At 41.8% G+C, this 15,332-nt stretch overlaps 2 protein-coding genes across 7 annotated transcripts in view; one reads left to right on the top strand and one right to left on the bottom strand.

The window, feature by feature from the left end:
• cadm2b (cell adhesion molecule 2b) overlaps nt 1-15,332 on the bottom strand; it is a 321,622-nt gene that overhangs the window by 210,918 nt on the left and 95,372 nt on the right. The gene's annotated exons all lie outside the window — the stretch shown is intronic.
• bach1a (BTB and CNC homology 1, basic leucine zipper transcription factor 1 a) overlaps nt 1-15,332 on the top strand; it is a 251,933-nt gene that overhangs the window by 236,202 nt on the left and 399 nt on the right. The window lies entirely within an intron of this gene.

Raw genomic sequence — 15,332 nt, 5'->3', positions numbered from 1 at the left:
GGGTTTGGTCTGCAGGGGTCTGTGATAGGACATTGTAGACTGTATACACACTCACTGCACATACAGTATATACACTGATATGCCAAAAAAAAGTCTTAAGATCATAACTGCTATCATGTCCCATGACCTTTGCCACATCCTCTTAATGCTAACAGATGCAGCACTGACTCATCTAACTAATCGCACTGGCAATTCTAGCCAGATTACACAGGTCATGATCATTACCATCCACTGCTCTGTCCACTGGGGTGGTAATGCCTTCTGCAATTTATTCCTGGCACACATCTTCATAAGTGGAATGTTTCATCCATTTTGCACCCCCTATTGGGTCTTGCTTAGATAACTCAGATAATCCTCGCTATATTAACAATAAAAAGATGGCCAGTGTTTAACCTCACACCCAAAATAACACCTCACTTTTTTACAACTTTAGCCTGGATTCACAAGTAGACCATCGCTAGAACTGGTGTACCCAAGAAGCTAACATCCTTTTAGCTTTTAGCATCTTTTTCTCTGCCAATAAGATGCTAAAATACCCTCTACTTCACATTCCAGCCCTCCTGCTTTTTGTACAAGCTGTGAAATTTCGTGAAATTCATTTCTCCTTAACTTTTCGTGTTAAACAGCGCTCACAAGTGCAAATGGTTCAGCCTGACTTCGGCAATGAATAAGAAGCTCATCCTTTTATATAGTTATCATATCTAAATGGAGGCTCACAATGGTAATTCCTTCATTTCTCACTCTTCACTGGCCTGAATGGAGCTAATTAGGTCATTCTCTCCATTAGAAACCTTGTTTGGAGATTGAGGAGCACAGCCCATCTGGCTAATGAGTTGATAAGGTCTCAGCTCCTATTAAAATATCCACCGCTGAGGAGAATAAAATATATTGAATTCTATTATTGTCTCATTTAATCTAATTTACTCCGACTATCCAGACCACATCATATGTAGGGAATACAGTATATTACACCAAGAGCTACAAAGGAAAGTCATCATCATCTCATGAGGCGGGGGATTTGAAAAAGAACTAATGCTTACATCATGCACTAACCGTGCCGCTCATATTGAACAGCTGAAATGCTAATACTTTATTTTGACCTATTATTTTGTGCTAGATATAAAATTGCTAGGCTTTGAGAAATAATCATATTCATCGTTTATTAATCATTAATAGCTCCTGCTTGCTATGACATAAAAAAATACAAATACATACATATACAGCTTGTCTATAATAGAATACTCTTTGGGAGTACCTGTGGGCATCATGCCTAATACATGCTAAAAGCCCCCCAGTATTGAGCTGTGGAGCAGTGAAACTATGTTTTGTGGAATGCTGGTGCTCCATCTACTATATACTTTTGTGATGAGTTGAGCGGTTGGATGAAGGATGGATGAGGTGGGGTGGTGGTGGTGATCGCACAACCAGATTTACTTACTGCAGTGTTTCAATAACAATAGGTTGATTAATAATGCAACTAAGCAGGTATCCCAAGACTTTTAATAATTTAGTGTACAGCTCTGGAAAAAAAAATAAGAGACCACTTAAAAATGATGAGTTTCTCTGCTTTTACCAAATTGAAAACCTCTGGAATATAATCAAGAGGAAGATGGATGATCATAAGCCATCAAACCAAACTGAACTGCTTGAATTTGTGCACCAGGAGTAAAGCAGCATAAAGTTATCCAAAAGCAGTGTGTAAGACTGGTGGAGGAGAACATGCCAAGATGTATAAAAACTGTGATTAAAAACCAGGGTTATTCCACCCAATATTAATTTTAAATACTGAACTCTTAAAATTTGTTTGGTCTGAGGTCTGAAAGCTCTGCATCTTTTTTCTGCATTTTTTTTTTTTTTTGCATCTTTTTTCTGCATTTTTTTCAGACATTTGTCATTTTCTGCAAATAAATGCTCTAAATTTCAATATTTTTATTAGGAATATGGGAGAAATGTTGTCTATAGTGAATAGAATAAAACAACAATGTTCATTTTACTCAAACATATACCTATAAATAGCAAAATCAGAGAAAGTCATTTAGAAACTAAGGTGCTCTCTTTTTTTGTACAGTACTTTAGTGTAAAGGTTTAGCCACCTAAGCACATTACTCAAAACCTATCATTTATTATTTATTCCCTCAGCAATGCCTGAGATTACACATGATTTAATCATTTAATTTCATTAAGAACTGATTTACCAAAGCAGCTGCTGATATGATGATAAATAACTATAAAGAATACTAGACTCCATTAGGAGAGCTTTGAATGAGTTTTAGTGCAGACAGTGTTATTTTTTTTATGATTATTTTCTATTTGTTTTATTTTTTATTTTTTTTAAACTAATGGTTTTCTGAGCAAAAAATAAAAAATAAAATTAGTTATATATTAGTAAGTGCCTACATTTTTTTGCACAGTCCTGAATGTAAAACACATTAAAAAAAGTCCGCAAGTCTGCAGCTTCCACACAAAGCGAGGCTATAGCATCCTGACGTGGAGACAGCAGCCCCTAATAACTTGTCCTACCGAATTTGTGCACCGTTCAGTTTTAGGCGATAGAGATCTAGTGCTTCAACTCCGCTGAGGTAAAGCTGCCTGCTCTAAATTGCTGGAGACCTTATCGCTCTTTGTGCGTGGGCCAGCAGCGGCCTGAAATGACTTTAGGTGAATGTGAAAAGCTTAATATAGACGAGGCTACGGGCCTCAGTGTCTTTCATCAATGCAGGTAGGTGGTTTCCCTCATGTCGTCTTTGATTGGCGAGCAGAATGATAGTCACACCGAGTGGCGGAAGATCCGCGGGCTTCGGCGTGTAGTCCACACGCCGCGAGTCAAGGAAATGAACTCGGTTTGATATGTAGCTTCTTAGGAATGCCCCATGCTGCTCTGTATAAAAGGACACCAATACCTTTCACACAGCTGCAGCTAAGAGGCTGGTGGACCTCCATAACCTAACCCCCTAACCACAATGCAGTGTGAAAAAATGATTACGGCTGCTGTAGAAGATGCTCATCTATATCTAGGAGCACAAAAAAAATAAAAAAACTGGGTGAATGCTTTGTAGCTTCAAAAAGCCCGTGGTCAAAAGAGCCCCCACATTCTGCGCTAAGAGTTCACTGGCCTTGACAACTGATACCATTATGGTTCATGGGTACGTTTTCTGTACGGATGCCTGTGAGCCTATTTCATGTCTTTTTTTTTCCTTCGACGAATTTTAGATGCTTACCCTTCGCTAGAATGGGGGCACTTCATATCAGACATGATAATAACTGTACTAATTCCCTTTAACCTGTTAAAAAAAGCAGTTAGCATCAATAATATGACTGTTTATCGAGTGTCTGTTTGTTTGCTGTCTTACTACTCTTCCCTGGCCTCCACTGCTCTTTGCATATTTCTGCAGTTATTCTCTTTTTCTCTCTATTTACATCTACAATGATCATGGACTGTTCACATATAACACACACACACATACATATAACACACACACATACCTCAGCCATGCCTTTGTATAGCAGTTCAGACAATGTGTCTGCTTCAAAACACTCTCCCATGTTGTCAATGTGTAATAACAGCATACAGGATTTTTTTTTCACAAACGCCCTGCAGTAATTCATGGCAAGTAACCATGGCAGGAAATACAAGCATGCTTTTTACATCAAGAGCAAGCAAGACTCATTACCTGATTACCTTAATTTGATTACCTAATTAAACTCAATTTCACTCATGTTCAATTTCACTATTCAAGCTGATTTTGCCATTAAAATAATCAATTCAAGTTTACATTCTCAATAATTCAGCCATGAATAGCTTAGTTGGTGATCTGACTAATTGCAATATATATATATATATATATTACAGGTTCGGCTGTGGTTCAATCCTTTTTTTATCCTAGAAATAACCCACCACGTTGTCAAATTTAAAACAAAGGTCTCTGAACTAGTGGGGAAAGAGGGTGCTAATAACGTTGAAAAATGTAAACAGTTGCTCCTCTCTCTGTTCTAGAAGCCAACAGAAGGGAAAGAGGCAGTAGACAGAAGGTAGAAAGGCAGTGGACAGAAGGGAGAGAGGCAGTAGACAGAAACTAGAGAGGCAGTAGACAGAGAGAGAGAGAGGCAGCAGATAGAAGGGAGAGAGGCAGCAGACAGAATACAGAGAGGCAGCAGATAGAGGGTGAGAGGCAGCAAATAGAGGAGAAGAGGCAGCAGACAGAAGGAGAGAGGCAGCAGACAGAGAGGGAGAGGCAGCATATAGAGGGGGAGAAGCAGTAGATAGATGGGGAGAAGCAGAAGATAGAGGAGGAGAAGCAGAAGACAGATGAGGAGAGGCAGCACACAGAAGGGGCAGAGGCAGCAGGCAGAAGGGAGAGAGGTAGCAGATAGAAGGAGAGAAGCAGCAGAAAGAGAGGGAAAGAGGCAGTATATACAAGGGGAGAGGCAGCAGACAGAAGGGAAGAGAGGCAGCAGACAGAGGATGAGAGGCAGCAGACAAAAGAGAGAGAGAGAGGCAGCAGATAGAGGGGGAGAGGCAGCAAACATAAAGGTGAGAGGCAGCAGACAGGGGAGGAGAGGCAGCAAATAGAGGGGGAGATGCAGCAGATAGAGGGGGAGAGGCAGCAGATAGAGGGGGAGAGGCAGCAGATAGAGGGGGAGAAGCAGCAGACAGAGAGAGAGAGGCAGCAGATAGAGGGGGAGATGTAGCAGATAGAGGGGAAGAAGCAGCAGACAGAGGGGGAGAAGCAGCAGACAGAGAGAGAGAGGCAGCAGATAGAGGGGGAGATGTAGCAGATAGAGAGGAAGAAGCAGCAGACAGAGGGTGAGAAGTAGCAGACAGAGAGAGATAGGCAGCAGATAGAGGGGGAGATGTAGCAGATAGAGAGGAAGAAACAGCAGACAGAGGGGGAGAAGCAGCAGACAGAGGGAAAGAGGCAGCAGATAGAAGGGAAGAGAGGCAGCAGACAGGGGAGGAGAGGCGGTAGATAGAGGGGGAGAAGCAGCAGATAAGGGGAGAGAGGCAGCAGATAGAGGGGGATTAGCAGCAGATAGAGGGAGAGAGGCAGCAGATAGAGGGAGGAAGCAGCAGACAGAGCGAGAGAAGGAGCAGACAGAGGGGGAGAGGCAGCAAACAGAAAGGTTAGAGGTAGCAGACAGAAGAGAAGAGAGGCAGCAGACAGGGGAGGAGAGGCGGTAGATAGAGGGGGATTAGCAGCAGATAGAGGGAGAGAGGCAGCAGATAGAGGGAGGAAGCAGCAGACAGAGCGAGAGAAGGAGCAGACAGAGGGGGAGAGGCAGCAAACAGAAAGGTGAGAGGCAGCAGACAGAAGAGAAGAGAGGGAGCAGACAGGGGAGGAGAAGCGGTAGATAGAGGGGGAGTAGCAGCAGATAGAGGGGAGATGCAGCAGATAGAGGGAGGAAGCAGCAGGCAGAGGGAGAGAAGCAGCAGATAGAGGGGGGAGAGGCAGCAGGCAGAAGGGAGAGAGGTAGTAGATAGAAGGAGAGAAGCAGCAAAAAAGAGAGGGAAATAGGCAGTAGACAGAAGGGAGAGAGGCAGCAGATAGAAGGGGAGAGGCAGCAGACAGAAGGGAGAGAGGCAGCAGACAGAAGAGAAGAGAGGCAGCAGATAGAAGGGGAGAGGCAGCAGACAGAAGGGAGAGAGGCAGCAGACAGAAGAGAGGCAGCAGACAGGGGAGGAGAGGCGGTAGATAGAGGGGGATTAGCAGCAGATAGAGGGGGAGATGCACCAGATAGAGGGGAAGAAGCAGCAGACAGAGGGGGAGAGGCAGCAGATATGGGGGAGAGGCAGCAAACAGAAAGGTGAGAGGCAGCAGACAGAAGAGAAGAGAGGCAGCAGACAGGGGAGGAGAGGCGGTAGATAGAGGGGGATTAGCAGCAGATAGAGGGGGAGATTCAGCAGATAGAGGGGAAGAAGCAGCAGACAGAGGGGGAGAGGCAGCAGATAGAGGGGGGAGGCAGGAGACAGAGGGTGAGAGGCAGCAGACAGAGGAGGAGAGCCAGCAGACAAAAGAGAGAGAGAGGCAGCAGATAGAGGGCGAGAGGGGCAGCAGACAGAGGAGGAGAGCCAGCAGATAAAAGAGAGAGAGAGGCAGCAGATAGAGGGCGAGAGGGGCAGCAGACAGAGGAGGAGAGGCAGCAGACAAAAGAGAGAGAGGCAGCAGATAGAAGGGGAGAGGCAGCAGATAGAGGGGGAGAGGCTGTTCACTTGCATGAAGTTTGTCCTAAAATAAACAGATCTAAATATTACTTAATTAATTGAAAATAACACAAATTTCCATTTTATTTCCATGTATTTGTAGAGGAAGCACTACGTAGTATAGCATATGTCTCTAATATATGCATATCATATCAGGTTTGTTGCACAAACAACAGTAAATAGACGTCTGTTCCACATCTTGCTTCGGATACTGCAATCTGCCCAATCATCCAATGACATACACATGCATGCCTGCGCACACACACACAAATACAAATGCTTTTGGCAGCCTAAATGAAGCCATCATGGCTGATAGAGGTGGATTGACCAGTGACAGTCTATTCTCTCTCAATTGCAGGCTAATTGGCACTCACAGGGCAAATTGGTGCTCAGCAAGTTGTCATAAACAACATCACTGATGGTTGAATCCCCCTCAGTCTGTCCCCAGAGCTGAATCTTCAACTGGCTGCAGTTTATGAACCTCTTTAGATCCCAAAACACCAATTTAGATGACGCCTCTCACTGAACATGACGGTTTTATTTATATATAGCTGGTTTAGTTGTGGATCTTCTAACCTAATATACGCTTCGTCAAATAAAAGAAAAGAGTAGCTGGAAAAACGATTGAGAACAGAAGAAAGAGTTGGATTGCAATGTTATAAAGAAGAAAAATAGGGGTCATCATATTCGTGTGAGCATTCATATGAGCATAATAATGAGATTAATGAGATACTAGTACAAGTATAAGTAGTGTGTAAGGCATCAGGTCAGGTCTGGTGATGTGTCTGATCATGGCATGGCGACTGCATCATAACGCATTGATTATAATCAGTGAAAATAACCAATTAAACTAAACCCAAAATACTAACAAAAATATAATCTAAGGAATTTCAAAAGATAAAAAAAAACGAAAACCTCAACACAACATTAGAAAAATATTAAAATGTTATTCCAAAAAACAACCCGCAAATATCTTGAGTAGCAGCATTCCTCCACATTAGTCAGCATTAGTGAGTTGCATTTTAGAGTGCAAAAAAAAAGAAAAGAAATTTGAATAAATATATTTGACTTTTTCTCAAAATCTGATGTGGTGATGAGCGCTAACATATAGCTTTATGAATCAGGGGTGGGTTTCCCGAAAACTGTCAATCTTAGCGAATAACGAACGAACTAAGGTATGACGTGAGAAAAGAACAAGCCAGTCCTGCAAGTGTTTCCCAAAGAGCTTTGCAAAGCAAAACTTAACAAACAAGGTACTTTTACTTAATATATACTTACTATATACTTAATACACTTTTCTTTTACAAGGGATATAATATGAAGTATTGCGAGATGCAGCCCATGTAACTGTTGACAACAGGATGCAGTGAAGTTCTTTAGTTCGCTCACTAAACTGCAGTGTGAAACCGAATCTAACCGGACTATAAATAGTCTAAAAACAGCCTGAAAAAAAGACCATTCCTATGAAAAACTGTCCATTCAGCTTGAAATATTTGCCCAATGGAAAGAAGAGCTGATTAAAAAAAAAGAGTCATATGGAATATACAGCAATATACAATCCACACACACAAACACACATAAACAAGAGACAAATAGCAGTTTAATTAATACAGCAGCAGTGAATTTGACTTAGTTGAGAGCCATTTAACACAGGCCATTTTACAGTAGAGTTGCTTCAATTTTGTACTTCCTATTCATTTCTAAGCAAAAAAAATAAATAAAAGAGTTGTATAGAGCAGCTTTAGTCACCGAGACGATTTTAAACGTTTGGCCTGATTGTCATTAAATGTGACTGCTGTGACTCTTTCATTCTAAAGTAGCTCAGCGTATGGGCTTAAATATAGTGTGAAGTGTCTCAGTTGTATAAATATATATATATGTGTGTGTGTGTGTGTGTGTGTGTGTGATCTCATTAAATCCCCAGTGGGAGTGAACTCTTACTCTTTGAGATTCTACAATCCCCACCGCTCAGAGCTGCTGAACAATGACAGTCAGAAATAACACTTCTGTTCTGGTCTCTGAGCAACGTTCGCTCAGTCAAGTCAAACAGATGCTATCTTATAGATGCCATATCTGTGCCATCAGTGTCCTCTACCAACACACGGCATTCAAGGATATGTAATAGGCTTCCATTACTAGCATGGCTCTAGCTCGCTGTGATTTTTAGGGTTGTAATAATGCTGGATATCACATTATTTGGATGGTGCTTTATAGATGCCTCATACATTACATTACATTACATTTAGAGGATGCCATTACATTTTATCCAAAGCGGCTTACAAATAATGGAAGACCATTTAGCAATAGAGAACATAGACGTTCAAATCTTGTCCTTCTTCAGAGACCTCTATTTTTTTCTTCTTTTTTTTCTTTCAGCAGGTGTTCCAAAAAATGCACCTGTCCCAATTTTGGCCATCATTCCAATTAACGTTGCAGTCAGTGTTAATAAAAATGGGTACCCAAAGGTGACGATGTAAAAGCTATAAATATAAGCGATCAATTCAATGAATTTTATAGTAATTTAATTAGCACATTACCAACCGTTGGTTTGATATAGCGTATTAAGCACATTGTAAGTGAAACATGCTTATTGCTTAATAATTCAGCCAGCACCAGTCAGCTAGTTAATTACCAACAACCAATTACCTAGGGCTTTACAAGGGCATTCTCCTAGCAGCACACTGAACTTTCAAAAAGAGCCACCTAGTAAGCAAAATGTATTTGTATTTTTCTTTCTTTCTTTCTTTTCTCTTTTTTTTTGCTGCATCCAAAACAGAAAAAAGCCCAGCCTTAAACAACCCTTTTAAGAGCCTCTTTTAAAAGAAGGTACTGCCATTAAGCAATAAGTCCTGGGGCTAAATCCGTGCTAAAATGGCTCGGAGAGGAGATACAGCAGGTACCTGCCGAGTAATCCGCAAATGAGGAGGGGAAACAGGAAATGGGCTCTGTCATTACCTGAGCCTGTAAATGAGAGAGGCTCATCAGCGCTGGATTCTGGCAGAGACGCAGCTCGCGCTCTCCCGGCTCCGGCCCCGGCCCGGCTCTGCCTCTAATGATAAACACCATTAGGCATTGTGCGTGACACTAATGCGCCTATCTGGGGAGAGCAGGCTGCCACCAGGATAAACCTGACTGCCTCGCTAATCACACGACTTGTTCCTCCTCACCGGCGTGGCACACGGGAGGAGGAGACGCAGGGAGGAGGAGAGGGTATCTGGGGCAGACAGGTAAGAGTTCATCATAGTTTTAGTGTGGAAGAAAGAAGAGGAGAAGTGAAAAGAGGGGAGTGAAGGAAGGGAGAAGAGCAGAGGTGGTGAGAAGGTGCAATAGAAGAAGAGGCAGAGGTTCTGGTGCAGAATCAGAACTGCTATCAGAACTGAACCATACAGGGGTTTGACAATGAAACTGAAACACCTGGTTTTAGACCACAATAATTTATTGTCTCCGACGGACAGTTCTGGTGGAAACAGGAGAGTTGAGGTGCACATTGAATTCTGCCGTGATTTGATCAGCCGTGGTTTTATGTTTTTTTGGATACAATCCGGGTTAGCACCCGAACATCCCTTTCAGACAGCTTCCTATTGTGTCCACAGTTAATCCTGTTGGATGTGTGTTAGATCCTGAGAGCTTCATTGTGTAGGGCGAAATTACTGAATTAACTCTGAGCCGACGTATTTGTTAGCTCAAAATAGATTTTATCCATCGATAAACTCAAACACAAATATTTAGAGCAAATTTCCATGACTTTTCCAATACTTTGTGTATTTTTTTCTGGAAATTGCTATTTTCAAATTCCACGACTTTTCAAGGTTTTTCATGACCGTGCGAACCCTGATCGAGTTAAAAAAGAATGTGATTATACACAGTAATTAAAAAAGTTCTTGAACTTGTCATGCACTCATTCATGTAGGTTCAGTTCAGGTATTTACATTCTTATTTACATAATTATTACAAGACGCTTCCTGGAAAAAGAAAACGTAACCGTACAACAATGTACCGCAGCATAACCAAAGCAACCAGACTTCCAGTGCTCAGCAGTGGAAAACCCAACCCATCCAGGATTCATGTTACGCAAGCACTCTAGTGCAAACTCTCCCAGCAACCACTGAGAATGCATTGCGAGGCCTGAAACTGGAACTCTGAAAAAAGACTGTTGAACATGGGAGACGATTTTCAGACCGCCAGGAATCACCCTAAAAGAGGAGGTACTGTGGGAACGCAACTCGCTGCTAAGACTGGCTGTCCAGAATAGTTACAGCTAGTCTTTAACACTGGTTGAATGTGCTGGTAACCTTTTTCCTCCTTCTTTTTTTACTTTTGAAGGGATGTCAACTGACCGACCTATTTGCCATTTACAATGGCAAAATTCATCAGAAACAACTTTTAAAACAACAAACAACCTCCTATTTTTCATCTATAAAATATCCAAATATGGATCTGTCTGGGAGTTGTCTGATCACATACTTAGTAAACAAGATACAGACATTAAGCTAGAAATTATGATGGCAGAGAAGCAACAGCGAGCCATTATGCTCTAAAATTGTCAAGGTTTTCTGAGCCAAAGTTATATGGGTCCGTCTTCAGGAGAAAAAAAAAAAAAACATGTCAAATGGATTTACAACTTATCAGCAGCACACAGTACTGGTGGAACTCATAACTGCTGTAATTTTACTGTTTTGTTACCCTGGATGGAGCCATAAATCATTACAGTTTGCGTTTGAGGCTTTTCAGACTGCCATCCCGGTTTGAAAAAAAAGACCACAAATCCTGCTGTTTATCTGCCTTTGTGCGTGATTGCTGTATGCACGTACACGAAGGCAGCAACACAAAGGATGCGTAACGCGTAAACAGGTCTCCAGCCTGAATGCAGAGTAATCAATAAGCACAACTTATGCTTATATTAAGAAAACCCCATCGCCATCACGTTAGCTGACTTAATGCGGATTGAACCGCACTACGGGGCAATGCACACAAATGAGACACAAGCTGGCGAGTACATAAACAATGTGCAGCGAATTACAAGCGTGTGCTACCTTCCTCCTCACATAAGCACAACCATCTTTCACGCGTGCGTGAACTCCTACAGATTTTTCCTGTCTTATATATAAAACTGTTTTTCCTTTTTTCTAGGCACAGCTGTGAACGAACACAGTTAAACGAAGACTTGCCACAGCTGCTGGTACAGGTCCTCTTACTCCTAAACACACACATATGGACCAGATTGGATGTATGTGGCTGTATACTATATTCAATTTAAGTCAATTCAATTTTATTTATATAGCGCTTTTTACAACAAAGGTTGTCTCAAAGCAGCTTTACAGAGAAAAACAGGTCCACGCCTCTTATGAGCAGCACCACAGAGATGCCAATTTTATGGTGACACAGTGTCAAGGAAAAACTCCCTTTAAGAGGAAGAAACCTTGGAAGGAACCAAGACTCAGTCCGGGGAAACCATCCTACTCAGGTTGACCCGCTCAGGGGGTATAAGGGTATAACTATAAAGGGTATAAAGGAACAAAATGTCTTTTGGATGGTGGAAAACATCAACATGTTGATACCTAGGGTAGGGTTGGGTGGTAGCCATCTTTTTTGTTATTTGTATACAGTTTGTGACTTTTATACAGATTTTTTCATCCAGAAAAACAACAAAAAAATGCAGTTTACAGACACATTGGAGGAAAGAGAAGCTTGTTGCTTCATGATAACATTACATTATATTACATTGCATTTAGCGGACGATTTTATCCAAAGCAACTTACAAATTATAATGTATATGAGCAATAGAAAACAGAAATTCAAAGGCATAAAGCAGGCTAAAGGGGAATGGTGGGATAGAAGAGAAAAAGGGGGAGAGCAGGGATTGTAGTTATAAGTAGTTAATTTGTTAGAGGTGTTAGGAGAGTTAGTGCTCTTTGAAGAGCTCTGTCACTCTTGATCTGGTAGTGGAAGGTAGTTTGTTCCACCATTGGGGAACTCTGTATTAGAACAGTCTGGATTGCTTTGTTTGAATGTTTGGAATAACAGAGCAAGCTCACTAGTCCTATCCGTAAGTTCTGTGGGCGGGATTTAGACCTAACATCTCTTTTCCTTTCTTTATCTCAATTACAGCTCTGGAAAAAATGAGACATAATATTCAAAAGAAAGTTGAATGATCACAAACCAATCTATACTGCTTGAATTTTTGCACCAGGAGTTTCACAAAGTTAGCCAAAAGCAGTGTGTAAGACTGGTGGAGAAGTGTGATTAAAAAACAGGTTATTCCACCAAAGAGACATGTTGAGGTAAGGTTACAGGTATCGCTCTTTCACAGCTAAAGCTAATCTTATCTACAGTATACCAGCTGCTAAGAGTGCTGCTCTATTGAAGGCTTTAGAGTGAGTGAGACCAAACTCTCGAATGACTTGCGTTAAGTTAAAATAATGAAATTGGTACCTTCCTACCTTCCTAGCACGAAATGAGTTTCTGCAGAGGTCAGTGGGAAACCCTGCATAGATAGGAATACAAACATGCGCATGTGTGTGAGTGTGTGTGTTTGTAGCTGGGGAGGGATTAATCAAGCAGAGCAGCGTGAGCGAGGCTAAGAGACTGCCATCTCACTCCGTCTCTCCTTATCAGTCTGTCTGCCTGCCTCCAGTGCCTATCCATCGCCTGCCAACGCCTCTTTCCGTGGCCCGCTCCGCGCCTCATTGTTTGCCTGCTTCCTCCCGAGCCTCCCCGCCGCTTACTGTAGCTCCGCCGTGTTGCTTCGCAGGGAGCCAGATAATCAGAATCAAGTCTTCTGTGAAGGAGACATTTGTCTTTCTTCCGCCTCTCCTCTCCACCGTGAGCTTGCCCGCTCACAATGAAATATTACTGGTGTTTATTGGGCACCAATCAATAGGAAAGGGGAAGCATTACAATGCACGGAAAACATCTGAAGGGGAATTTGTCTGTGTAGAACGTCCGTGCGTTCTGACTCCAGAGTCCGCGCTGGAAGCTAAATTTAACCAGGACAGTGAATCAATATAGCAGAGTCATGAGTGAGGAGGATACAACGCAGATCTTTGGTGTAATTCCTGGACGGTATTTCAATGCAGTTCTATAATAAACCTAGATCACAGCATTTAAGCGTACAGCAATACCTCAGATGAACCAGTCCCTGCTTTTCCTTCTCTTCGCTTTTCCTGACTTACTACATCTGCTAAATGAGTTACGTAGCTCTGCCTTATAGCCAGTGTGGCTGCATTAATCTAGGACTGACTGTCATGATTATTTGATTACCCCTTGATTAAAAAATCCACTGACTCAAAACATCTCTTTAATTCGGCAATGATTACTTGGCAAATCAGATTCTAGTGGAACATTTTAAGCCTCCAATTGGTCTCTATAACAGTAAGAAACAGAGCCTGATTGATGCACTCATTTACACAGATTTACCACCAATTGCACTTACCATCATAGCTGCACCCAGAAGGAAGTCTGGGATTGCAATGTTGTTCCCAACGTGGAATTAACCAATCAGTGTGTCACTTGTCATTTCCTTTAAAAGCCAGGTGCACCCTGACTTTGATGTATTGCTATTTCAATGGCGCAGCTACCTGGATGTGTCCAGCACTTCTCAGTTGAGGAAACTGTTCAGCACACCTGCGTTGCCAAGATAGCAATGAACCTCTGACTGTTGACTATTGTCTAGGTATCTTTCAGTCAGTGGCTCACCTGTGTTTTCCCTTGCCAAGATAGCAGTACACAAGACATCTACCTGAATACACCTTAGCTCCTCATCTCCTGATCATAGTAGCAGTAGTTTAGGCCTCTGGACTATTCGGCACCCCCCAACAATTTTTTTTATGAGGAGTATACTTATCATCACTTTTGGACAAAAAAACTAGTATCTCCATTTTTAATGTTCTTGACTTCTCAATGTTAATGTAAATCTGACAGCTCTTCACATTGTCTCAAAGTTTGATGTTAAATAGACTGAACAAATTTTTTTACATTGGCTTACACTGATAGAAAAAAAAAATCTCCTGTAAAGTTATGGTTTTAAAGATTTTATCCAACAGTGGCGATATATGACTATTAATTGAAAGTTCAGCGCTATAGAGTACGTGTTACTTAACTAATTGTTAAATTTTCTCAGATGTTCAGAAGCCATGATCCAGCTTATAAAGGGTTAATAATGACCTGATGAGCTGGATCAGGGATGTGGGGGTCAGAGAGAGCTGAAATGACACCACATTAGCCATTTGGTGTCATCTAGAAACGTGACCTCTTGGAAACATGACCACAGACAACTCCTCTAAGCATCGACTCACAACTGAGAATCGGCTCAGTTGCTGTAAATTATATGTACAGTTCTATGTGATATCATGTTGGTTCAGGGCACTGGATCTCAATATACCAGATTATGTTTCTGAAAAGCCAAAATATCCACAAAGAATCAAAATAAATCAAAGTGAATAAAAGTGATTTTCACACCAGAAATACTGAATAGATTGCTCATTATTTATTTCAATGCCGGAAAAGTCTTCAAATACACGCCACTCATTATTAGCATACTTTTAACTTCTTCCTCCTACACTGTCTTTCATTTATTATTAGCAATGTCTGCATGTTTGGGAACGTTCCTCCTTCAATCATTAGTCATAACCCAGACTCAAGTAAGCTCGAAATAGTTGGCGCGGCGGCAAATCACACGCAGCAGCCGGCTGCTCTGGCACTAAGCAGATTATTGATTTAAAGCTGCTCTAACAGGAGATTCTGATTAGCACTGGGAAGGGAGGCTATCACTTCCTCCACTACACTCTTAAGCATTCACACCGTGGTGTTTTATTAGCATATCTCTGATGTAAAGTACTGTATGCATGACTTCTTTAAACCCACACACACACCTACGGGCATAGACCAAGACGAACGTGTGACTGTAAGGGTGGGCGATATGGCAAAAGAAAGATATCAAGACACTTGAGACAACTGAAGACAACAAACTGGACTTGAACTGGAAGTGATAACAAGACCAAATTTCCACTCATCACTATATATACACCATATTTTTCACAGGGGTGTCGCCATGTTTTCCTACTAATTCAGGAGGTCTCATCGCTGGGTAGCGAGACATGTAAAGCTAAGCTAAGTTAAGTAAACAAAACTGTCA

This window comes from Astyanax mexicanus, chromosome 18 (genome assembly GCF_023375975.1).
Source record: "Astyanax mexicanus isolate ESR-SI-001 chromosome 18, AstMex3_surface, whole genome shotgun sequence".
In the NCBI taxonomy this organism is placed as follows: Eukaryota; Metazoa; Chordata; class Actinopteri; order Characiformes; family Acestrorhamphidae; genus Astyanax; species Astyanax mexicanus.
The sequence above is the reverse complement of the archived record's forward strand: the minus strand, read 5'-3'. Positions and strand labels throughout refer to the sequence as shown.